A 26,201-nucleotide genomic window follows, 5' to 3' on the forward strand; every position below is an offset into this window, starting at 1 on the left:
CATCTTGTTTGCCTTACAAGTGGAAAATTCTTAGGAGAAACAGTGCAGGTGCAAGAGCCCCAGAGCAAACCTGTAGCCTTTCTGAAACAGCTGTGGAAACTTTTTATAAGCCAGTCAGAGAAAGACAAGTACCATATAATTTTACTTACACGTGGAATCTAATGAACAAAATAACCTAGCAAACCAAATAGAAACCGACTCATAGATATAGGGGGAGGGGAGGGGGGTTGAGGGTCTGTGTGAAAAAGGTGAAGGGATTAAGAAAAAAAGAAAAAAGAAAAACCATAGACACCGATAACAGTATGGTGATTACCAGAGGGAATAGGGGGGTGGGGGGAAGGTAGAAGGGGGTAAAGGGTAAAGGGATAAATAATGATGGAAGGAGACTTGACTTGGGGTGGTGAACAAACAATACAATATACAGATATTGTATTATAGAGTTATATACCTAAAACCTATGTAATTTTTATTAACCAACATATTCAATAAAAAATAAACCTTTACAGTCTCTAGCAGGTACTTTCATTTAGGCAAATCTGTCTGGATCAGGGCACATTCCCTATGCAATTCATGACTTAGTACAGATTTCTTTGATAACTTTCTCTGATTTCAGGAGGAAGCACTCTATCGTATCAGCTCACACCTGCCAGAATGGCTGCCATGAACAAATCATCAAACAACAAGTGTTGGCGAGGGTGTGGAGAAAAGGGGACTCTAGTACACTGCTGGTGGGAATGCAGACTGGTGCAGCCACTGTGGAAAACAGTATGGTGTTTCTTCTAAAAAATAAAAATTGAACTGCCATTTGACCCTGTGATCCTGCTTCTAGGAATATATTCTAAGAAGCCTGAAACTCCAATTGGAAAGAATATGTGTACCCCCATGTTCATAGCAGCACTATTTACAATTGCTAAGATCTGCAAACAGCCTGAGTGTCCATAAATAGATAAGTAGATAAAAAAGCTGTGGTACATATACACTATGGAATACTATGTAGCTGTAAGAAAGAAAGATCTCTTATCTTTGAGATGATATGGAGGGACCTGGAGAGTATTATGCTAAGCCAAATAAGCCAACCAGAGAAAGACAAGTACCACATGATCTCACTTATTTGTGGAATATAATGGACAAAATAAGCTGATGAACAAAATAGACCCAGAGACATAGAAGTAGGGTTCAGACTGACAAACCTCAGAGGAGGGGGGGAAGAAAGGGATAAACCAAATAACTTATGCACATAAGCATAACCGATGGACATAGACAACGATGCTGTGGGGGGATGGGCCAGGAATGAGAGGAGGGTGTCAATGGAGGAAAAAGGAGAAACATCTGTAACAAAAATAAATAAATTAAGAAAACAACAACAAAACTCTATAGCTGAAATTATATATGTGTGTGTGTGTGTGTGTGTGTGTGTGTGTGTGTATGTATATATGAAGCACCGTGTCCTGCAATACCCCACTGAGCCACTGCCATGGGCCTGAACATTGCCTTTTAAATGGTTGGACAAAGCTAGCAGGTACCTTTGGAACAACAGTGCAGAAAGAGTAGCCTAGAAGGAGCATGCTGCTGCAAGTTTGGTGTTCTCTCAAGATTCCCCAGACTGGGATGGGTGATCTTCAGGGACACTGGTTGGAAAACATTTCTTCCTGGGCTGTGCACATTTGGATATTTCTAGTATATTGGGTTATTCTTTGAACATTTCCTGTCTATTTTACTTCCATGCAAATGTTTTCCTCAATTCCACCATCTCAGTGCTGAGTGGCTCAGCTCTAATCCAACCTCCCCCAAGAACTTTTTTAGGTCTCATCACTCATGCCCCATAGCATAGATGCCCCTGTTTTTTGTCCACATCCCATGGGTCTTGTATGCTGTTCCTGCTTTCTCCCTGGACTGGTTGCTCTTAGAAAGAAGACACCTTCTTACCCGTCTCTGACGGCACTGGTGTTTGACACACAGCACGTGGACCTAGAAGGATCTTCATGTTTGCTTGATTTTGATTTTCTCTGTTATGTGGTTGGCACTTTCTCTGTCCCATCAATAAGTGGAGATAGATTTGGGCTCTCTGAGTGGTCTGTGGCCCCTGTAAAATTCAGAGTGGAGAGAACCTTGGCTAACAGAAGAAATGGAGAAACCCCAACTTCTAAAATTCTTTGCCAAAGGTCAGGACATTGCTTTGTCTCTGAATTGTTCTAACTTGAAATCAAAACTTCCCTTAATTTGGGACAGATAAGAAAAATTTTAGGCAGATAAGATAAGAGCTCTGGGGAGTTGTCATTGCCCACTGACTTGGCAGTAATTTTGCTACAAAGTGATTATCTAAGACTTTTTTTTCTGTGTAGTTGAGTTATTTTTGAAAAGCCAGAATTACCTGACTTGCACATAACAGGGGAAGAAGAATTGCTGGCACTACTGAAACTCAGAGTATACAAAGGGCTCCTCAGCTGTCACTTCCGAAGCTATTCGGACAGCCCAACATGGTTCACCATCCCTGTGTTCTTCTGTGTTTAATTGATTATATGATGGAAATAGTTGAAAGAATGAAGTTGTGTACGGGGGTGGAGACTTTGTAGAGGAATCAAAGAGCAAACTTTTACTTGCCGGGTTAGTGTTTTTCACAGGAGGATGTACCTTAAACAGAAAATTGGTGAAATTGATTAGGCTAATTTCTGGCAAACCAAAAGAGGCGGCAATAATTTCCCAAAAGGCACAAGCTCACCGTGCCTCCTCCTAGTCCTTAGATGAACCCAAAGAGGCCCATGCCAAGTGGGGAGTGGGGAGCACATTGCACCCCAAACCCTCTTCTCTGCTCTGAGATGTCCATTACAAAGCTGGACAAGGGAAGCCCTGGCCGGTTTGGCTCAGCGGTTGGAGCGTTGGCCTGCGGTCCGGAGAGACCCGGGTTCGGTTCCCACTTAGAGCACGTACTTCGGTTGCAGTTTGTCCCCGGCCCTGGTTGGTCATGCGGGTGGCAGCCACTCGATGTGTCCCTTTCACATCAATGTTTCTCTCTCTCTCTCCCTTCCTCTCGCTCCCTCCCACTCAATCTGAACAAAAAAAATGGAAAAATGTCCTCGGTGAGGATAAAAAAAAAAACAAATCTGGACAAGGGAAGACATCTCCACTGTCTCCATCTCTTCTTGTTTGGGGCCACCAAGCCCTCACTTCTGGGAGTCACACACGCTTGTTTCTGTGTGGGGTTTATCCTGTCTGTGGACAGAGGACAAGTGTTTTGCTCGGAGTCTGGGAATCTCAGGGCTACCAGGCTTGACTGACCAGCCAGAGGTGGAGGGTGGGGGTCTAGAATGATGCAGTTGGGAAGGTGGGGCTGGCAGGGAGGGAGGAATTAGAGCACCCCCACCCCATGACCACAGGGGTCCAGCAGGCTCCCAAAAGGACTCTGCACCCTTCTTCCGCTAAACATCACTTTCAAATATTCTAGGACACTGAAATTTTATTGCTCAGTGTTACGAGCCTGCCTTGTAGAGAATCCTGTTCAAGGCAGCACTTCCTATCCTTGAGACAGGCTGGGTCATTCCTGTGAGCTGGGGCGGCATCAGGGTGTCTATGTTCGGGACCTCCCTGCAGAGGCCGACCTGCCAAGAGCCCACCTGTGCTGAGCTAGGGACGGTCTGTTTCTGGATGTGAGCTCGTGGACTGGGGAGGCTTCAGCACAAAACCAAGGCATCAGGAAACTCTGGCATCACTGCCCTGCTCTGGGCAGAGGGCACAGCTCTCTGGGCCCCAAGCGTGCTGCCAGCACCACCCATCTCCACGTCGGGGAAGGGCTCCCTTGCCAGGATGACTTTCCTTCTTCACACATTTACCCTCCGCCCTTCCCTCAGCCCTCTCAACACAGCAGTGCTGCGCACCGACCCCCCTCTAGTCTGGGCATGCTCCTTTGGAGAGGGAAAAGGACAGAAACAGCCATGAATGGATTATGGGGTGGAAAATGCCAGAAAACAAAGGCATCTTTGCGGTCAGAATGGGTGCCTCCTTTTCACGGAGGAGTAGACTGAGCCCGCATGTGCTGTGTCTAACATCACAACCTGTTGCTTTCCACCCTACTCAGTGGAGCAAGTGTGAACTGGTACGACAGGGACTCCCAGGCTGTGCCCAGTGGTGTGCAGCTGGCGTCTGGTAGGTATTACATTTAGGGATAAAGCCGCTCTGGTGATGGGGAAGGAGGGTTGGGCTGGGAATGAGACGACGCTTTTTCTAGGTCCAGTCCTAACTATTTGTGTGACCTTGGTTGGATCATTTAGTGCTCACGAGCCCCAGTTTACACAGTACTGCCAGCAACATTTGCTAACTGCTGTCTCTACTCTCCCTGATGGGACAGAGGACTATAGGTCCTGAACTCCATCTCCATTTCCAACAGACTCACATTCAACTGTCATCCCCTACCCCCTCAATCAGAAAGCTGGAAAATGTTTATTAATCCTTAAAAAAAGTTAATATGAAATTATAGCAAGAAAAGTAGCCCGAACTTAACACAGCTGGAAGAACAGGAGAAGAACTTTGGTTGATTTTTTGTGGTTGTTGGCTTGCTGGTCCCACAGTGATGGCAGCTGCACACTTTTCAAAGGGACAAAGAAGCTGCTCTGGAGGATTGGTTCTCCCAGTAGCAACCTGCTGCGAACCTAGCATCTGGGGATCTGCACACCATCCCAAGATCCACCAGGACATAGTTTTGAAGGGTGTTTAGTGTTCAATCATAAATGTGACAAAGACCGACGGGCAAGAAGCTCCTCCGTGAGAGGAGCATGCTTGCTTCCAAGGGACATTGCATTTAGAAGACGGGTGCTGGTTCTCTTGTCGAATTTGTGAGGGATTACGGTGGGTTTGACTAGATTCAAATCTTCTTTTTCTTCTCCTAAGCAGCTCAGGAAGCTTTCTCACCAAGGGAACTCACAATGGAATTTCCAGGAAGAAACATTTTCTCAATGCAATTTTTCCAAATGGAGCAGGGTATTGTATGAGCCAGATGAATTCTGACTGTTGGACTGGTATAGACTGAATTTCCTGGAGAGTCAGGTGATCAGTCAGCTATATCAAACCCTGGAAATACTGATCAATGTGCTTGACTCACAAGTGATGGACCAACTCTACCTGAATTACGGTGTGACTGCAAAAATGCTACTCGTGAGAGTAGAATTCAAGGCCTGATTGATGTCATTCTGGGAATTTCATGAATGGAATGACATCACAGGGAATATTTGCATCACTCCAGAACCAGAATGTTCTTCTGGTAGCTTTGAAACAAACTTCAGGGGGAACTCAGAGTGATCTGGTCAGAGAAGCTGGGAGTCTTCAAGCCGGGCAAGTCTGTGACCGCCCAGCTTGTGAACCAGAGCTCTCAATGCCCCACGGGGCTTTCTTTGCCCCGGAAGAGCGAAAGTTTTAAATGTCTTGATTGCCAGAGTGTTATGTTCGGTGCTAACAATTTTGTTTTAACCAGTTTACTAGGAAGCCAAATTGATTAAGAAAAATGAAGGAAGAATGCAGAAAGAGAACACTTATAGAAGGTGGTGCCGCTTATAGATATTGATGCTGGGGTCCACACCTACCATAACCGCCACTTTGTATGGCAGAAAACCCTAGACGTGGTGTAGAGTAATCATTTTGAATTGCATATCAAGATTATATATCTGGCATTATTCTCTCTTTGGTGTTTAGGTACCTACTCCTGTGCAACTGAAGTGCATGTAGAAAAACCCTTTACTACACAAAACTTTACAACGCTTGGGAAAACAATTTAATTTGGTTTAGGCGCAATGTAATGCTTCTACAGTTATCACCCAAAATTCCCCACAGACAAAGCTTTTGTCCACATTAGGTGTTGGCCTCAGTCTAAACATCTGGGACTGTTCTATTAAATTACTGCCAGAATGGTACATCTAGTTAGCACTACGTTTTAGCATGGATTCTCTACTAATGTTATTGAAACCAATTTCTACTACATACAGATGTGGTTTTGTAACAGCAGTTAAATTTTTTCTTTCACAACTTGTCTTTTTTTTTTTACACAAGAACTTATGTTTACTGCAAACAAAAACAAAACAAAAGAGAGAGAGAGAGGGAAAGGGAGAAAATGGTCAGAAGCCATTTTGGCTAAGAATTTAAAAGCAACTTACATTCTGCCCTAATGGCAGCATGATTAGTGGGAACAAATGGCCTGCCACAACCGAAGGGTGTTTGCAGACCGGATGAGCCCACGTTGTGGAGTACGCAGTGTGAAGGAAGAGAGCTTGGTGGGTCTTTGCTGCAGACTGTTTTCAGACCGGCGTCTCCTGCATGGCCTCGCCAGGTGTGTGGCTTCTGACGCGGGTCCTCTGCAGGTGAGCTGCGAGATCGCTTCTCCTCTGACTGGGTGGGCATTTCCAGGCTTCCATATTTTTTCCAGTAGAGCCAGTGGGTAGCACATAATGTACACTGCATGTCAGGTGGGCCCAACAACACCAGGGATGAGATTGCACACAGCAGCTCTCACAGGCTCACCTTAAGAGGGGAGTCAGTGGCTGGCACGTGGTCCTCTCAGCTCCATTCACAGCACCAGATTTGCCATTGCCGACGGACTTTTGGTTGGAGTTTGGTTTGCTGTAAGTTGGGATATACCCTTGTTTCAGTTTACTTTCAGCTTCTGCTGCTTTCTGATGTTTATGCTACACCTGTCAGTAGCTTTCCACGTGCAATAATATTCAATGACACTAGCCCATGATTTCCAAGGGAGAGCCTTGCCGTTTACCACTAAAGTCTTTGCCATATTTTCCCAGTACCTCTTCAAATAGACTAGCTTCAGAGGCTGACCATTCTTCCATTTCATTTCTGCAAAAAACAGGTTTCCCAAGTGTCACTAAGACACTCACGGCTCTGCTTAAAGCACAGCGGTGTCTGTGCAGTGTAGCCACAGCAGGAAGCAGGGTCATGTCTGAGCAGCTACAGCTGCACTTGTGCAAACCAGGCGCCTCCCAAACTGATGCAGCAGGGGCTCCAGCACATGTCCCGGCAGCACACGCTAAACCCAAAACTGCTAAGTCTGCCCATCTGTAAGTGGGCTATTTGGATTCCCAACTTTGGCTTTCAATTTTGGCTGTTCCCTCTCATCTGATTCTCCTTCTACGAGAATGTCTGCTTGGTATCTAGGTCCCACTCTGACTTCACCTTTGTCAGCTGAGAGGATGTCGTAGAGAGGATGAGTGGAAAAAGATATCCTCTGTATTAAGATATAACAACACTGAGTCTGTCTCATTCAGAAGGGCAGCACTGCATTTCCCTGGGATATGTGTTGCAGGCAGAGATTCGTATTGGTGTGACAAAAAGAGCTCCTTATGTTTCAGCTGACAAGTTGGCCTCAAATTATATTAGATTCTCCCTCAATTTCTTTTTTTAATTAAAAAAATGTTTTTATTAATTTTTTTGGAGAAAGACGAAGGGAGAGAAAGATAGAAACATCAACATGAGAAACATCAATTGGCTGCCTCCTGCACGCCCCCTACTGGGGATCGAGACCACAACCCCGGCATGTGCCCTGACAGGGAATCCAACCAGGACCTCTCAGTCCAGGGGACAGTGCTCAGTCCACTGAGCCACACTGGCCTGCTTCAATTTCTTTAAAAATATTTTTTTCTATCCTCACCCGAGGACACTTTTGCATTTATCTTCAGATAGAGCGAGAGAGAGAGAGGGAGGAAGAGAGAGAGAGAGAGAAACACTGATGTGAGAGAGACACATCGACTGGCTGGCACTTGCAAAACTCCAACCAGGGACAGGGACAAACTGCAACTGAGGTACGTGCCCTTAGCGGAAACTGAACCGATGTCTCTGGATCGCGGGGCCGAGGCTCTAACCGCCGAGCCAAACTGGCCAGGGCCTTCCTCAATTTCTTTAGCAAGCTTGTCTGCAGACATATAAGCAAGCTGGAAATATCTCATTGTCTATAAAAGCACACTACTTTTGCTACCACGTTGCCAGTTGTAGTCTTACTGAGTTCTTCTATTCTCCTGATTACTGGGGATTGCTGGAGGAATTCTCAAAGTAGACATAGTCTCGGACCTGGTACACGTTAGCCGCATGTCTGCCTGCTGCCTCACCCCACCGGAAGGGAAATGGGGCATAAGTTGAGTTTTCTTAAGAAAATAATTGCAGTTATTAATTTTGCGTATTACTATTTTAGCATTATTGCTCATTGCACTGTAATCCTATAACTGATTTCTTTCCTTACTAGGGTGTCTCCATCCACTGCTTAACAAAACAATACACTGTTATACTGTGGTTTGTACTAATATATACCCCATAAGTAAAAGGGAGGGCAGATTGTGGGCTAAATTTTCTTTGGGGCCAAGGGAATTTGACTTCCTTTTAATTGACATGGACTTTTTGAAAGGTAGTGGCAAAAATCAATTAATTTTTTTTTTATGAATTTTTATTTATTTTTTTGTTACAGATATTTTACCTTTTTACCCCATTGGTACCCCCCACCCCACCCCACCTCCACCCTGTCCCCAGCTTAGTTGTCCATGTCCATTGGTCATGCATACATGCATATAAGATCTGTGGTTTATCTCTTCCCACCCCCCCACCCCCCATCCCCTCTTCTGAGGGATGTCAGTCTGTGCCCTACTTCCATGTGTCTGGGTCTACTGTATTCCTCAGACTGTTATGTTCATTATATTCCGTATATAAGTGAGATCATGTGGTATTTGTCTTTTTCTGCTTGGTTTATTTCACTTAGGATAATACTTTTCAGGTCCCGCCATGTCGTCTCAAAGGATAAGAGATCTTTCTTTCTTACAGCTGCAGAGTACTCCATTGTGTATATGTACCACAGCTTTTTTATCCATTCGTCTACTGGTGGACACTTGGGTTGTTTCCAGATCTTAGCTACTGTAAATAGTGCTGCTATGAACATGGGGGTACATATATTCTTCCTGATTGGTGTTTCAGGCTTCTTAAGGTATATTCCCAGCAGTGGGATCACTGGGTCAAATGGAAGTTCAATTTTTAATTTTTTGAGGTAGCACCATATTGTTTTCCATAGTGGCTGCACCAGTCTGCATTCCCACCAGCAGTGTATTAGAGTCCCCTTTTCTCCACACCCTCGCCAACACTTGTTGTTTGATGATTTGTTGATGGTGGCCATTCTGACAGGTGTGAGGTGATACCTCATTGTTGTTTTAATTTGCATCTCTCTGATGATTAGTGATGTTGAGCATTTCTTCATATGTCTCTTGGCCATTTGTATGTCCTGTTTGGAGAGGTGTCTATTCAGCTCCTCTGCCCATTTTTTAATTGGATTCTTTGTCTTCCTTTTGTGGAGTTGTATGAGCACTCTCTATATATTGGAAATTAACCCCTTATCTGATACATCATTGGCAATGATGTTCTCCCATACAGTGGGTTGCCTTTCCATTTTGATGATTGTTTCTTTTGCTGTGCAGAAGCTTTTTAGATTGATGTAGTCCCATGTGTTCATTTTCTCCTTTATTTCTGTTGCCTTAGGTGATGTATCAGTGAAAATTCTGCACCGTATGATGTCCGAAATTTTGTTGCCTACATTTTCTTCTAGAACTTTTATGGATTCACGGGTCACATTTAAGTCTTTTATCCATTTTGAGTTTATTTTTGTGTATGGTGTAAGTTGATGGTCTAGTTTCATTCTTTTCCATGTAGCTGTCCAATTTTCCCAACACCATTTATTAAAGAGGCTGTCCTGAGTCCACTGCATGCGCTTGCCACCTTTGTCAAATATTAATTGAGCGTATTGCCTTGGGTCCATTTCTGGGTTTTCAGTTCTGTTCCACTGGTCTATATGCCTGTTCTTGTGCCAGTACCAGGCTGTTTTGGTTACAGTCGCTTTGTAGTATAACCTGATATCTGGTATTGTGATCCCACCTACTTTGTTCTTCTTTTTTAAGATTGCTGTGGCTATTCGGGGTCTTTTTTGGTTCCATATGAACTTTTGAAGTATTTGTTCTAGTTCTATGAAATATGTCATTGGTATTTTGATGGGGATTGCATTGAATCTATAGATTGCTTTGGGTAGTATGGACATTTTAATTATGTTAATTCTTCCAATCCATGAACAGGGTATGTGCTTCCACTTTTTTATATCTTCCTCTATTTCTTTTTTCAATGACCTGTAGTTTTCTGCAAATAGGTCCTTTACTTCTTTGGTTAAGTTTATTCCTAGGTATCATAATTTTTTTGGAGTGATGGTAAATGGGATTGTTTTTTCAGTTTCTCTTTCTGTGAGTTCATCATTGATGTGCAAGAATGCCGTCGATTTCTTGACGTTAATTTTGTATCCTGCTACTTTGCCAAATTCATTTATTAAGTCTAATAGATTTTTGATGGAGTCTTTAGGGTTTTCTATGTACAATATCATGTCATCTGCAAATAATGACAGTTTCACTTCCTCCTTTCCAATTTGGATCCCTTTTAGTTTTTCTTCATGTCTGATTGCTGTGGCTAAGACTTCCAGTACAATATTAAATAAGAGTGGTGAAAGTGGACATCCCTGTCTTGTTCCTGTTCTTAATGGAAATGTTTTTAGTTTCTGTCCATTGAGTATGATGTTGGCTGTAGGTCTTTTATATATGGCCTTTATTATGTCGAGATATGATCCCTCTATTCCTACATTGCTGAGCGTTTTTATCAGAAATGGATGCTGGATTTTGTCGAATGCTTTTTCAGCATCTATTGATATGATCATGTGGTTTTTATTCTTCATTTTGTTGATGTGGTGTATCACGTTTATTGATTTGCGAATATTGTACCAGCCTTTCATCCCTGGAATGAGTCCCACTTGGTCATGGTGAATAATTTTTTTGATGTATTTCTGGATCCGATTTGCTAATATTTTGTTCAGGATTTTGGCGTCTATGTTCATCAGGGATATTGGCCTGTAGTTTTCTTTCTTCGTAGTGTCTTTTTCTGGTTTTGGAATTAGAATTATGCTGGCCTCATAGAACGTGTTTGGAAGTCTTCCTTCTTCTTGAATTTTTTGAAATAGTTTGAGGAGAATGGGTGTTAGTTCTTTTTTGAATGTTCGGTAAAACTCCCCCGTGAAACCATCTGGGCCTGGGGAGAGTCTTGATTACCTCTTCAATTTCCTTAGTTGTTATTGGTTTGTTCAAGTTTTCTATCTCTTCCGGGAATAGTTTTGGGAGACTGTGTGTTTCTAGAAATTTGTCCATTTCGCTTAGATTGTCGAATTTGTTGCCATATAGTTGTTCATAGTAGTTGTTAACGATCTTTTGTATTTCCATGGTGTTGGTTGTCACTTCTCCTCTTTCATTTCTGATTTTGTGTATTTGGGTTCTCTCTCTTTGTTTCTTGGTGAGTCTAGCTAAGTGTCCATCAATCTTGTTCATCTTTTCGAAAAATCAGCTCTTTGTTTCATTGATCCTTTGAATTGTTTTTTTGGTCTCTATGTCATTTATTTCTGCTCTGATCTTTACTATTTCCTTCCTTCTACTTGTTCTGGGGTTTTCTTTTTGTTTGCTTTCTAATTCTTTAAGTTGTGAGGTTAGACAGTCAATTAGAAATTTTTCTTGTTTTTTGAGGTAGGCCTGTAGTGCTATGAACTTCCCTCTCAGAACTGCTTTCGCTGCATCCCATAGATTTTGTGTTGTTGTGTGTTCATTTTCATTGGTTTCCAGGAAGTTTTTAATTTCTTCCTTGATCTCCTCGGTGACCCATTCATTGTTTAATAACATGCTATTTAGCCTCCATGTGTTGAAATGTCTTTGCATGTTCTTGTTGCAATTGATTTCTAGTTTCATGCCATTGTGATCTGAGAAGATGCTTGATATGATTTCAATCTTCTTGAACTTGTAGAGATTTAGTTTGTGTCCTATCATGTGGTCTATCTTTGAGAATGTCCCATGTGCACTTGAGAAGAATGTGTATTCTGTAGTTTTGGGGTGTAATTCTCTGTAGATATCTATTAAATCCATTTGATCTAGTGCTTCATTTAGAGTCTCTGTTTCCTTGCGAATTTTTTGCCTAGAGGATCTATCCAGTGCTGTCAACGGGGTGTTGAAGTCCCCTGCTATTATTGTATTGTTGTCGATTTCTCCTTGGAAGTCCTCCAGAAGATTTTTAATATATTTTGGTGCTCCTATATTGGGTGCATATATGTTTATCAAGGTTATATCTTCCTGTTGGATAGATCCTTTCAATATTATGTAGTGGCCGTCTTTGTCTCTAGTTATGGTCTTCATTTTGAAATCTATTTTATCTGATATGAGAATTGCTACCCCAGCTTTTTTTTGCTTTCCATTTGCTTGGAAAATTTTTTTCCATCCCTTCACTTTCAACCTATGTGAGTCTTTTGTTGAGAGGTGGGTCTCTTGTAAACAACATATAGATGAGTCATGCTTTCTTATCCAATCAGCTACTCTGTGTCACTTTATGGGAGCATTCAATCCATTTACGTTTAAGGTGATTATTGATATGTACTTATTTATTGCCATTTTTGTTTAGTGTGGTTCTATTTTTCTTCCCATTTCTACTGCTAATTACAGTAGTCCTTTTAACATTTCTTACAGTGCTGGTTTGGTGCTAATGTATTCCCTTAGCCTTTTTTTATCTGGGAAGCTCTTTATTTGATCTTCTATTTTGAATGATAGCCTTGCTGGGTAGAGTAGTCTTGGATTCAGATTCTTGTTTTTCATGACTTTGATTACTTCATGCCATTCTCTTCTGGCCTGTAGTGTTTCTTGTGAGAAGTCAGCTGAGAGCCTTATGGGGTTCCCTTTGTAGGTAACCTGTTGCTTATCTCTTGCTGCTTTTAGGATTCTCTCTTTGTCTTTAATTTGTGGCATTTTAATTACTATGTGTCTTGGTGTGGGCCTGTGTGGGTTCTTCTTACTTGGGACTCTCTGTGCTTCTTGAACTTGAATGCCTTCTTCCTTCACCAAATTAGGGAAGTTTTCTCTCACTATTTTTTTGAATATATTCTCTATCCCTTGCTCATTTTCTTCTTCTTCGGGGACTCCTATGATGTGAATATTATTACGTTTCCAGTTGTCCCATAGTTCTCTTAAGCTGTCTTCCTGTTTTTTAATAGTTTTTTCCTTTTGTTTTTCTGATTGGTTGATTTTTTCTACCCTGTCTTCTAATTCACTGATCCGGTCCTCAGCTTCCCCTACTCTGCCTTTTAAACCTTCCAATGTGTTTTTCATTTCGGATATGTCATTTTTTATCTCTTCTTGTTGGTTTTTAATTTCCAGTTGGCTTATTTTCAGTGTCTCTATGTCCTTACTCATGCTGTTGAGCTTCCTCAAGATCATGGCTCTGAATTCTAGCTCTAGTTAACATGCCTAATTGCTCCACATTGATCTCATCTTCGGTGGAGGTGTCTTGCTCTTTCATTTGGCTTCTGTTTCTGTGTTTCACCATTTTAGCTATCACTGTGGGCTTTGGAGCCTGTCAAGTTCTCCCTGTGGGTGTTGGTGTTCTGCTGTTTGTGGCTCCCTTTCCTGTGTTTAGATGTCAAGTCTTACTTTCCTGGTTAAAGTTGCCAGCCCAGGAAACGTACTGTTATCCTCTAGCTTTTTGCCTGGAGGCTAGCAGTCTAGGTTAATTGATGAGTTTTGGGTTGTCAGTTGATTGAAAAACTCCCTCTGGTGCTCAGCCAAGGGGCTTTCACGAGGGTGGGGCAGATGCTGGTTGTTAGTGAGCCTCAATTAACACTACAATGGCCCACAGGGTAGGGTTGGATCTCCGAGGGAGGGGCTGCTGCCTCTCTTCAGAGCCCTGGGAAAGAGCAATGTGGCCACCGTCCTGAGTGGCTGCACTCAGCCAAAGCTCTGAGCGCCCTCCAAACCCTGAGTGTCCCGACACAGCTCCAGTCCAGTCTTCCCTCCCTCTGCCGTAGCCCAAGGTGAGTGGCTGTGGCTGTTTCAGCGTCTGTCCCGGCTCTGCGCTGTGGGAGCCGCCTGGGAGTGTGACCCGAGGGCGCTGCTCCTGGCTAAGGCCGCTGCCGAGCTGCTGACCGTGGGCTCCCAGCCCCGTCTCGCGCCTTCGCAAGCCTACCGGGATGGAGTCAGTGTCCCTCGTTGTATGGTCCTCGCAAGCTGCTTTTCTGTTGGTTTTTCCCGTCGATTTGTCTGTGTTATAGTTGTAATTCCAGTTTGGTTCTGGGAGACGGTCTGTGTAGCTCCGTTCACTCCGCCGCCATTTTTCGGTTCCCCCAATTAAATTTTTTTAAAATTATATTTTAAGAATATTTTTTAATGTTGATTTTTGGAGAGAGAGGAAAGAAGATGGAGAGAAAGAGAGATAAACATCAATCCACTGCCTGCATGCCCCCTACTGGGGATCGAGTCCACAACCCGGCATGTGCCCTGATGGGGAATGGAGCTGGCACCTCTCGGTGCTTGGGGCGATGCTCAGCTAACTGAGCCACACGGGCCAGGGCAGAAACAAACTTTTCTAGTGTTGATGATCAAGGAAGACCCACACAGTGTTATAGATTGAGACTAACTTGTGCTGGCATAACTGTGTGGGAACTGTATGCCAACCTGTGCCAGTCAACGAGATGAGGTTCTCCTGAATACCATCCTTTACTAACCTGTGAATAGTAATACACAAGGATTATTTAAAAAACATATTCACCTGAGGATACTTTCTATTTATCTTCAAATAGAGTGGGAGGGAAGGAGAGGAGGGAGAGAGAGAGAAACATTGATGTGAGCGGGACACATCAACTGGTTGCCTCCTGCATGAGGGACCACAACCGAGATACGTGCCCTTGACTGGAATCGAACTCAAAACTCTTTGGTCCACAGGCTGACGGTCCAACCACTGAGCCAAACTGGCAGGGTGACACAAGGATTGTTTTCACTAAGTTTATTAGCAGGGAGATGCAACATAAAGGTTGTATTAGATTTAGTAAGTCATCGGCTTGGATTATTCTCCTTAACTTTTATATCAGCAGCTGTTTCTACTAATTTCTGATAATAATATCCTGTAAATTTTGGTTTAAAGAAGACTCTGTCTTTTTCAGGTTGTAACTTTGTGATACTGTTCTGACTTTGTTCCTGTCACTGCAGTGTTTCCTTCAGACGGCTTCATCCAGCAAGTGCACGCGAGCCCAGGGAGAACGGCCCAGGGCGTTCAGCACACGCTGTGGGGAGGATGCTCTCCATAGGCATGACCCACACCGTGCCCATGCAGTCCATGGGAAACGCCCGTGAACAGGAGCTTTCCAGAGTCAGCGCCTTTTCGTGGTGTTTGTGAAGCCCTGGGCTTTCAGCAGCTGAGAGAAGGACTAAACTTGCTATTTGCTTTTGTCCTCCAAATATATGTATTTTGAATTATTTTTGGATTGATGCAGCAATACATTGTTCTTTACTTTATACCCTTTTTAGTGTTTCTAAACATAAAATCTACTTTGTTTGAAATCAGTGGTTGGAACACTGCTTGGACTTTTAAGCACGTTGTTGATTGAAAGTGTCACCAAAGATTTCGGTCTGTGAGATCAGTTTGGTTCTGTGACTGGCACCGCACCTCGTGTTTCTCTGCGCAGTTTTCAGGACCAATAAGTGTGGTAACATTTGTTGGCATGTAGTATGATTTTTAAAAATATATTTAAGAATTTTATCTAATGTTAAAAATCTGTAGACCTTTATGCAACAGAGCCTAGAAAGATGAAACTGTGCTGGAACGGTATCTAAATGAATCCGGGTAGATGGAAGAGAAAAGTTTGGGTGCCACAATTTCTTCCTTTGTGCTGCTGGACTTAAAGCAGCGGAAATGTATTTCTTTACCACAACGTATGTATCAATAAAAGTTTGCTCAATTAAAAAATATATTTAGGAGCCCGTTCACTCTACCATGGGAAGCGAGCTGTATTTCCGGGGGAGCATGGGGAGCCCTGCCCTCATTGTTGCTAGTTGCTCATTGGCCATGGACACTTTGCACCTAGTTTCTGAGATAACACCTATTCTATTCAGAGGAAGAAATAATCTGCTGTGAGAGATGCTGGCGCTGCAGGGAAAGGTCTGATGGAAACCCAGAGGCTGTCATGGTCTGTAGCAACCAGGCCCAGGCTTGTGGGCACTGAGTTCTTCGAGACACAAGGTGCAGAGGTGCTGAAAGCAACTCTCACGTCATCAATTACACGTACTTGTACCTGTCTGGTGAGCAGGCTCCAGGCTGGGCACCACAAGCAACGTCCGTCTCCAGGCTTGCCCTTCCCGCAAGGGAGCTGCAGTGGAGCTTATGCCAAATTTGCACCTGCAACAGGGAGGTGTCCCCTGTGTCAGTGAATGACATTGGCTGTCATTTACCTTTGGAAAGGGTCTGTCCAGAGGAGGCTTACCTTTCCTTCATGAAAAGGATTAAGAAGCAGAGAGGGACAGAAGCTGTGCCCCACCCCAACTGGGTGACAGGAGTGGATTGCTCCAGGAGCTCCCCATGAGCAGGTGGAGGTACTGACAGGGCCGGCGGGAGTCAGGTCCTGGACCACAGGTCTGCATAGGGCAGCATCAGGAGCGGGGATGAGAGTCTAGTCTTCTGAGCATTCTGTCCTTAGACTGAGAAAAATCCTTGCAAAATAGAACAAAGTTCAGATGACCTCAATCAAGTCTCTAAAATGATGAGTGTTTTCCATACACCTTAGCTTAGCCTCTTTATCTCATTGTATCATGCCAACCAGAACCTTATATTTCTTTTTATTTGTAATCTCTAATAGCACCTAGTATAATATTCTTCACAATAATTCTGATGAATGGATTTATCATTACCTTATTTTTGGTGAAAGTTATTGGCCCATGAGAACAGCTGTTTATGCTTTGACAAAGGCTAGCTTTAAAAAAATATCATATTGATGTATATTGTATGTAGCACCTAGCAGTGATGAAGCCCAATATAAAATAATCATGAAGTAACCACACAAGTTGCAAATTTATCTTTTTGTTCTTCCTAGGTTCCACTTCTTTATTCCATGAAATCTTCCACGAACGTTTGTGTATATGACTGTACTCATAATTATACATATATATGCATCTCCAAACAATATATTGTTTAGATTCTTCTGATACTGCCTTTCTTTAGGAGCATGCAGTACAGTGGTTAAAAATAATTATTTTGGAATCAAACTGATCATGTTGAACCATTTACTAGCTACATAGACGTAACTACATTACTTACCCTCCCTGAAAGGCAGTTTCTTCATCTACAAATGGGGGTGATTCATCCCACCTCATCTTCCTTCTAAGGTTGCCCTGAGGATTTAATAGAATAAGAAATGTGGGAGACCTTGTGTGTTCCTGGTCTGTGCTCGATGCTGACAATGTTACCTCTTTCCATCTTTCTGCCTCAGAAGTCCCTGGGAACTGCTGCAAAGCACTCGCCCTTCACCCTTCGCCATCGGCACCTTCTCCAGGTCCTCGGGCTTTAAAACAACAGAAAATGAGAAGCCCACAGAATAAACATGAGCGCCAGACTGTATTTACAGCTCTTAATCTTTCCACACGGGGAAGACAAATGAGCCGGGCAGCGGACAGTTGGTGCCATTACCAGATCATTAATTAGCAGCTTGCTCAGCCTTGGCAGGAAATCATTCATCATCTCAGATGAGCAGAGCGCTGCAGAACCTTCCAGCTTCCCTCCCTCCCTCTGCTCCAGTTTGGCGGCTATGACTGTCCCTGCCAGAGCTTTCTCTCCCACGGTGCCTTATCAAGATAAGTGACTGTGGAGGTTGCTGCCATGTGATCTGCTAAATGCAAGAGCCCTGAACTTGGAAGGGGGCTGGGGCCAAAGGCTTTCAGGGCTGAAGAGCAAGACTGGAAACCCAAATAGATAAATGAAGACTTCTGGAACAAGATGAGATGAATAAACTATTTGCTTTGCGCTTAGACATGATGTTCCAGAACAATCAACTTCAGCGGCCAAAGTAACCCTTTTGTAGTTCACAGTGAACCTTACCAGGCTCCTACTGGGGAGCTCAGTGCTCAGGGCTTGTGTACAGGTTTGCACAGCAAACCAGTGAAGCAGTTACTGAGTGCCTCGTGCATAGGAGGAACCAGAGGCTCAGAAAGCCACAGTATTGTCCAAATTAAAATATCTAGTAAGAGGATGATTTGGATTCCAAACCAGTATCTGTCTGATTCCAAAGCGCCAGCCTGCTCTAGGACATCATCCTGTGTCCACAGCGGGGTCACAGCTCACCGTGAGCAGGATGGCCACTGGCAGATAGGTCTTCCTCACTGATTGCCCACAGCCTTGAAACACCAATTGGTTTCTTGTGCAGCTTTGTCTCTAATCTTAAGAAACCCATTCATTCTCCCTGGTTGCAGTGATTCTAGATGGACTAAGATGTACAAGCAATGACACATTTGTTGGAGGTGAGAGGGAAGTCCATGTTTCCCCTGTGTGGAGAAGGCAGTGAGATGGTCTCAAGCTATTCCTTGAAGCAGGAGACTTTCAGGAAGGGGACAGGGCTAAGATTTCCAACAGGAGTGGGAAGGTGGCTTAGCAGGAAGGAGCAGGGAAAGGTGTTTACATGGCATCAGCAATTTAATTTGATAAACGTAGGTCATAAGGTGTCAAGAAAACAAGCAGGAAACATTACTTTGAGCCTTCAAGACTTGGCTGGACAGAGAGGAGACCAGACCTGGAGGCGAGTGGTCAGGTGAGTGGGTTTCTGTCCTCTCAGGAGAAACCCCAGGCCTGGGGTGGGGGGTGAGGGTGGCATGGCCATCAAGGCTCCAGCTGAGGTATTTCCTCAGTGGGAGACCCAGGGTTGGAGGGCACTGTTGGTTTTGCCAATCCATTGTGCCTAGGGTGAGGGGCACATAAACAATATTTAGAAAATATCTTAAATTTAAAACAAAAATTCTTGTCACACAACCATATGCAATTCTTATTCTCTGATAGAATTAATAACATTTATTAACATCTGTGGAGAGCAGATATTTAGATTAGGGAAGCTGTTAAGAATTAAACTACAACTTTTTCTCTTGTTTCACTTATAACCCCATCTTTTCCATCCCTGCTTTAATGTCCCCCAAAAGTATCTAAAAGAAAATCTAGATATTATACCATTTCATTAATAAATGTTTAACTATGTATATCTAAGAGAAATGAGCTATTTAGAAAACATAATCATTTAATCATTATTACACTAGAAATATGAAAAATAATTACTTAATATCACCTAATATTCAGTTAATGCTTAAATATCCCTGCTTATTTTACAGTTAATAAAAGGAAATAAGACAATGTGTACTATATCTATACCCATTTTTTCTCTCTTATTTATTTTTATAGGGGAGAGGGGGGGAGGAGAGGTGGTCCGCATCCCCTCTGGCTCGAGATCCACCGCCACCTCCCAACCCCGTCCCCCATCCCAGCCTGGGGCCCGGCAGGGTGGAGAGGAGGCAGCCTCCGGCCCGCGCTTCCCCCCTTCCCCTTCCAGCGGCGTGGGAAGGATAGGACAATATACCCATTTTTTCTCAACCAAAAGTGTTCTCTCCTTTTTTTCCGACCCTTGTAATTTATCTGTTGAGTCATTTGTCCTGTATAATTTTCCACATTCTGGAGTTGCTGACTCTGTGATGTTTCTCTATTTTGCTTTGTGTAAGTTGATAATTAGATCTAAAGGCTTGATTAGAATTGGATTTTTTGTAAAACTATTTACCAGTTGGTGCTGTGTTTTCCATTGCTTCCACCAGGAACATTAGGAGGCTGGTTTTGCTTTGGGATGCGAAGATTCATCAGTGAGCTTCGGTGATGCCAGCTGGAACCACCCAGTAAGACACTTCTCAACCTTTTACCCAGTAAATTTGGAAGCTATTGATGATCATTGTCAGTTTTATTATTTCATTAGCATTGCAAGTGGTATTCTAACACAATAATTCTTTCTGTATTTATTAGTTGGAATTATTTTATAAATAAAAATTTTAAATCATCAATGAGTTGGTCTCCCCAAAAGACAGTTTGTACAGGAAAGTCCAGATAACTGCTTTATTCTTCCAGTTTACCTACCAGTTTTTAGAATAATACTAACTTGATGTTCTAGCAATTTCCAGTATGACCAATGTAGTTTTCATTATAGATACATGCATTTTAACTTCTTTGATATAGTTTCATTGCAAGCATTGTTCCTTTTGATGCTTACATTGTCCCATCCTTGGCCAATGAAAATTCTTTTATATTGGTCAGTAAGACCTTTTGACATTTTCTTGGTAGTTTTGGTTAGCTACCTTGTTTTCTGGTATAATAAAGTAGTCTAGAATAATTTCACACATTTTCTGCTAAGAACTGGATATTAAAGTTTACATGCCAGGGGTGAATATTACTACTTGGTTTTCATTGTTTCTAGATATTTTTGGTAGAAATACATATTTCCATGGAGGTAGAAAATACATATTTCTTTTGATTTAAAAAAAGAAAAATACATTATGAGTTTATAAGTTGCGTTTTGAAGTCAAATTTAAGATGAGAGGAATTTTATTTAACATATTTTATTTTATGTTAATTTTCTTTACTATTACAGTAAAAGTTCTTGATTCCTAATAACATTGTGAAGTACCTGTTTGTGTTTCTGTGTCTCATTTAAAAATAACAATATCAACAGCACCACTTATTACTAATATGACTCCCATTTAATTTCTTTGTATTATTTTTGTTCTTAAGATGAATTCCAATAGAGATAAATAGTTTTATTACTGTGTTTTAAATTTATTTAAAGCAATTTTTCTGTATGTGGTAAAACACCAACTTGGTATAATACTAGGTTAAATTTCTTTATTTTATTTTAAATGATTATTTTTTTCCATTTGATTTCATTTAACTTTATAACTATGTAACATGTCAATGGATTCCAAAGTCAAAACTCTAAAACATTATATGTTCATAGAAGTCTAACTTCTGGGCTGTCCTTTTTGTCTTATTTTCTCCTCTCATAGGTGAACATTCATTAAAAAATTAAGTTTGGTTTTCTTCATTTTACTATTTCTTTATTTAAAAATTTTTTAAATTGATTTTTGAGAGAGAGAGAGGAAGGGAGAGATAGAAACATCGATGTGAGAGAGAGATATTTATTGGCTGCCTCCTGCACACCCCCTACTGGGGATGGAGCCTGCAACCCAGGCATGTGCCCTGACCAGGAATTGAACTGGGACCTCTCATTCCATGGGATGATGCTCAATCCACTGAGCCACACTAGCTGGGCTTCTTTTTTTTAAATGAAGAAAACAGGCATACACATATACATATTGTCTCCTTTCTTAGATAAAAGGTAGGTAGCATACTATTCAGCACCTTGCCTTTAAAAAATATTTGTACTGATGTTTTAGAGATAGATAGAAATATGTATATTGATCAGTTGCCTTCTGCAACCCCCCCCCCCCCACTGGGAGTCAAGCCCACAACCTGGGCATGTGCTCTGACTGAGAATCAAAGCAGGACCTCTCAGTCCATGGGACGATGCTCAGTCCACTGAGCCACACTGGCCAGGCGCCTTTTGTTTTTTAAATGTAACAATATCTAACGGTCTTCACTGCTCCCTTTTAGAGCTAATAGTCTTCTGGTGTAAAGATGTGCCATAATTTACTTAACTTATCCTAGACTTATGGGTATTAGGGCTATTTTAGTCTTTTTCTATTACAAATAGTTTTGTAATAAATAGTTTTGTGTGTCATCTGCATTTTTTTAGTAACAAGTTGAATAAACATAAAAATCCTATTTGTTTTTTAAATTTTTTTATTATTAAAAATTTTTTAAAATTATATCTTTATTGTTGAATGTATTACAGATGTTCCTCATTTTTTCCCCATTGACCCCCTCCTCCCCACTTCCACCCCCCTCCTGCCTTCACCACACTGTTGTCTGTGTCCATTGGTTATGCATATATGCATATAAGTTCTTTGGTTTATTTCTTCCCACCCCTCACCCCCCTTCCCTTTAAGGTTTGTCAGTCTAGCATCCAATTTGTACTTCTTAATCCCTTCACCTTTTGACCCATTCCCCCATCTCCCCTCTTATCTGGCAACCAACAAAATGTTCTCTATGTCTGAGAATGTTTCTGTTCTGCTTGTTCATTTTGTTTGTAGATTCAATTGTTGTTAGCTATGTATTCATTGCCATTTTGTTTGTTCATATTTTTATCTTTTTCTTCAAGAATACCCTTCAATATTTCATATAATAATGGTTTGGTGATGATGAACTCCTTTAGCTTTTCCTTGTCTGGAAAACTCTTTATATGGCCATTGATTCTAAATGACAGCTTTGCAGGATAGAGTAATCTTGGTTGTAGGTTCTTGCTTTTCATCACTCTGAATATTTCTTGCCACTCCCTTCTGGCCTGCAAAGTTTCTTTTGAGAAATCAGCTGACAGTCTAATGGGAACTCCCTTGTAGGTAACTAACTGCTTTTCTCTTGCTGCTTTTAAGATTCTCTCTTTGTCTTGAACCTTTTGCATTTTGATGATGATATGTCTTGGTGTGGGCCTCTTGGGATTCATCTTGTTTGGGACTCTCTGTGCTTCCTGGACATGTATGTCTGTTTCCTTCACCAAGTTAGGGAAGTTTTCTGCCACTATTGTTTCAAATAGGTTTTCCATTTCTTGTTCTTTCTCTTCTTCTGGCACCCCCAAGATGCGAATGTTGGCACACTTGAAGTTGTCCCAGAAGCTCCTTACAATATCCTCATTTTTTTGAGTTCTTTTTTCTTTTTGCTGTTCTGATTTGGTGTTTTTTGCTTCCTTGTATTCCAAATTGATGGTTTACTTCTTGGCTTTACCTGCTCTACTATTAAATCTGTGTAAATTATTCTTTATTTCAGTTAGTGCCTCCTTCATTTCAGACTATGCATCTTTCATTTCTGACTGGTCCTTTTTTTATGCTCCTGAGGCCCTCACTAAGTTCACTGAGGTTCTCACTCAGTTCATTGAGCATCTTTATAAGCAGTATTTTGAACTCAGCATCTGTTAGGTTGCTTATCTCCATTTCGCTTAGTTCTTTTTCCTGGAGTTTTGTTCTGTTCATTCATTTGGGATCTCTCTCTTTGTCTCTTCATTTTGGCTGTCTCCCTGTGTTTGTTTCTATGTGTTACTTAATGAGAGGTATGGGGCTTGCTGAGACCAGATGCTGCTTGTTTGAAAGAATTTAGGAAAACCTGAAGCAGGAGCCAAGACAGGCCAATTCTATGGTAAAGCAACTGGCAACAGCTTGGGTGGGCCTGAAAGTTGGGTGGGGCGGGGCCTCAGGGAATCACAAAGGTGGGGCAACCAGTGTGAGCCAGGTTGCTGGAGTCCCAGAGAAGGGCTCACCAAAGGAACAAAGGCCTCTGACAGCACATCTGTCTCAGAGAAAACCCCCTCTCCAGCCCTTGCTCCAATGCCAAACAGCTCAGTTCTTCCCTGTATGTCTCTGGAGCCCCTCGAGCTGCCTCCCCTCAGGTTTAGAGGGTGGGTCTTATAAGTCTGTGCGCGGGCCCTTTAAGAGGAGCTGCCTGGGGCTCCAGCCGCCTCAGCCTCCCTGAGCCTCAGTTCCCGCTGGTTTTTCCAGCCAGAAGTGATGGGGATTCTCTTCCTGGCACTGGAACCCTGAGTGGAGTGCCTGGTGAGGGATGGGGACCCCTCAGTCTTCAGGGAGGACCTTCCCAGTCAAGGTATCCTCCTGATTTTTATTCGTTACAGGTGGGTGTGGGACCAGCCTGTGGGCCTCTGCCCCTCACGCCTCCGCTACTCCTACCAGTCTCGATGCAGCTGCTTCTTTAATTCCGTAGTTGTAGGACTTCCATTCAGCTTGATTTCAGGCAGTTTTGAATGATGGTTTTTCTGTAGTTTAGTTGTAACTTTGATGTGGTTGTGGGAGGTCCCGATACCGTGTTTACCTACCCACCATCTTGACCAGAAGTCATCAAAAATCCTATTTGTTACAATAATCCAAGAGTTAGGTAATTAGGGTTACTCATTTAGTACACAGCTATTTCTTGATGCTTATTATGCACCAAAGACTGCTGGTTTTTGGGAAAGAGGGAAGGTCAGAGAGATGAGAAAAACAATGGGCATGCTTGCCCGCAAGGAACTTATAACTTAGGGAAAACCAGTGATTAATAAAGGAAATAAACATAATTGAAGTGTGTGATAAATACTGCAAGGAAATAAAAGGAGCAATGTAAAGGGGGCCTAGCTCAGTGTGAGGGGCGGGGAAAACCTCCCTGAACAAGTGACCATTAGGTGGATGACTGGTGAAGTAGTCAGCATAGGTCAAACAAAGTTGTGGAGGAAAACATGGAAGGCAGAGTGAACACAATAGGAAAAAGTGCTGATGCAGGGAAAGGATCACATTTCAAGCAATAAAAGGACTGTGAGACTGGATCTTGTGAGAAGAGGGAGGGTGACAGGAGATATGACATGAGGTGTGTGTGGGGGCAGGCGACAGTGGTCTGGTGAGACTTTAGATTCTATCTTAAATTAAAGAGGATGCCATGAAAGAGTTTAAGCTAGTGGTGTGATCTAATTTATTCTACAATATATCATTCCAACTTCTGCGTCAAGAAGGAATTGGGGAGAGATAAGAGCAGAAGTACGAAGACCACTGGGTATGTGGGGGTGTGAGTGATTGATTGCAGTTGTCCCGCAAATTCATGACAATGGCTCAACCTGGATGGTGAGGTGGAGTTGGAGGAGACGGAATGGATTGGGCCCTTGTAAAGGCAGAATAGATCAGAATTGTTAGATGGAAAGATTTATCTGGATGAGAATAAAGAAGGAAGTGTTCTCAGTCTTGAGCACAAGCACCTAGCTTTCTAAGATTGGTGACATTGAAAGATGATCAGGTTGAGTTGGAGAGAGACCATCAGTTGCATGATTTCAGACTTTCCTCCTTAAATGCACTTCACACCCCAAAGAGGGAGTGTTGGGATACATCATGGTGATCTTTTCTGCCAGTAATTTTGAGAACGAATAGATGGGCTTTCCTGAAGGAAGTGTCTAAGGAAGGGAGAAGACTCCTGGAGTAAAATAACAAGCAAACAACAACAGAAGACATTTGCCCTCAGGAATGAAAGAGGAGAAGAGGAAGTGACCAGGCCTTGAGGCAAGCACACAGTAAGGGACCAAACCCCCAAATGACTGAAATTTTTGTAAAGTCCACATAACCATTTCTTGATACTTCCTGTTTCCCCCAAAGGAGCTGGAAAAATAGTAACCCACTTACACTTGATAAGAGAAAGAACAGGTCTAGGAAAAGCAATAGAAAGCAACATAATCCTAGGATTTGAGACGAGTAAGGAAAGGTCTGCAGGGCTTTTTCATGCAGAGGGTGCCTGGACCCCAACTCCTGAGAGTATGAGGACTGGAGTTCAAAGTCCCTCCATTTCTCCTCCACTCCATCTCTCTGGTCTCTAATTTCTGAGAGAAAACCCAGAGGTAAGTTGTATAATTTGCCAAATTAGGTTCTAATGTTGGGAGGAGTGCTCATACCCGAAATCTGAACCAGGGGACCTACGGTCACTTGAAGAACCAACTTCTTCCATGTTCTCCACAGCCTCCCCCACCCCTTCTCAGCCATGTCAGGGGCTTCCAGTGTTTTAACTAATTACTTATCACCAACACACAGATCCCTCAGTTGTCTTTGTAGGGAACTTGGCAGCTAAGCACTTCTATGGCCAGGACTTTGCTGTATGTGACCAGATATTTGTCAACAAATACATCTCTCAAGAGAGTGGCAGATGTTCTTTCTTTGATATATGGATTTCTAAGAATTAAAGTCCTGGGGAAGGTAATTCCTGACTGTTTTGATCCCGGGAGCAGCTCAGGTTTTTCATACAAGCTGTTTGAGTCCATTTTAAATGTTGAGGTATCACCCATCTTTCCTGCCATTGTGACTAGGTCCTCTTTGTGCAGCTAGTCCAGGAGTCCCCAGATGCATTCGTTGTTCTGCCAGCAGCATGGCAACCAATGGAAAGAGTTGCACTGTCATTGCTTCACTCCTCTTGTGGTTTCCAGGGCACACTTGCTACCTCATTTTTATTAGCTATCAGTGGGGCTTCCCTTACAAATGGCCCACAACAGAAAACAAATATAGGATTTGGGGTCTGGCAGGATTGGGTCTCAGTTCTTCAGTCTAGATCATTGTCCTATGTACTCCATAGGTTGTGAGATGGAGACTCTGAGTGTGAGGAAACTACATACAGGTGGCTCATTTGGGTCCCATGTTAGTTATCACTGTTGCTAC

General features: G+C 42.6%; 2 pseudogenes; one reads left to right on the forward strand and one right to left on the reverse strand.

Moving 5' to 3' along the window:
- The first annotated feature begins 4,564 nt into the window (after window positions 1-4,564).
- Window positions 4,565-5,169, forward strand: LOC118632113 (annotated as a pseudogene).
- Window positions 5,170-6,114: 945 nt separating this feature from the next.
- LOC118632114 overlaps window positions 6,115-26,201 on the reverse strand; it is a 119,607-nt pseudogene continuing 99,520 nt past the window's right edge.

Source organism: Molossus molossus, unplaced genomic scaffold (genome assembly GCF_014108415.1).
Source record: "Molossus molossus isolate mMolMol1 unplaced genomic scaffold, mMolMol1.p scaffold_m16_p_17, whole genome shotgun sequence".
NCBI lineage: Eukaryota > Metazoa > Chordata > Mammalia > Chiroptera > Molossidae > Molossus > Molossus molossus.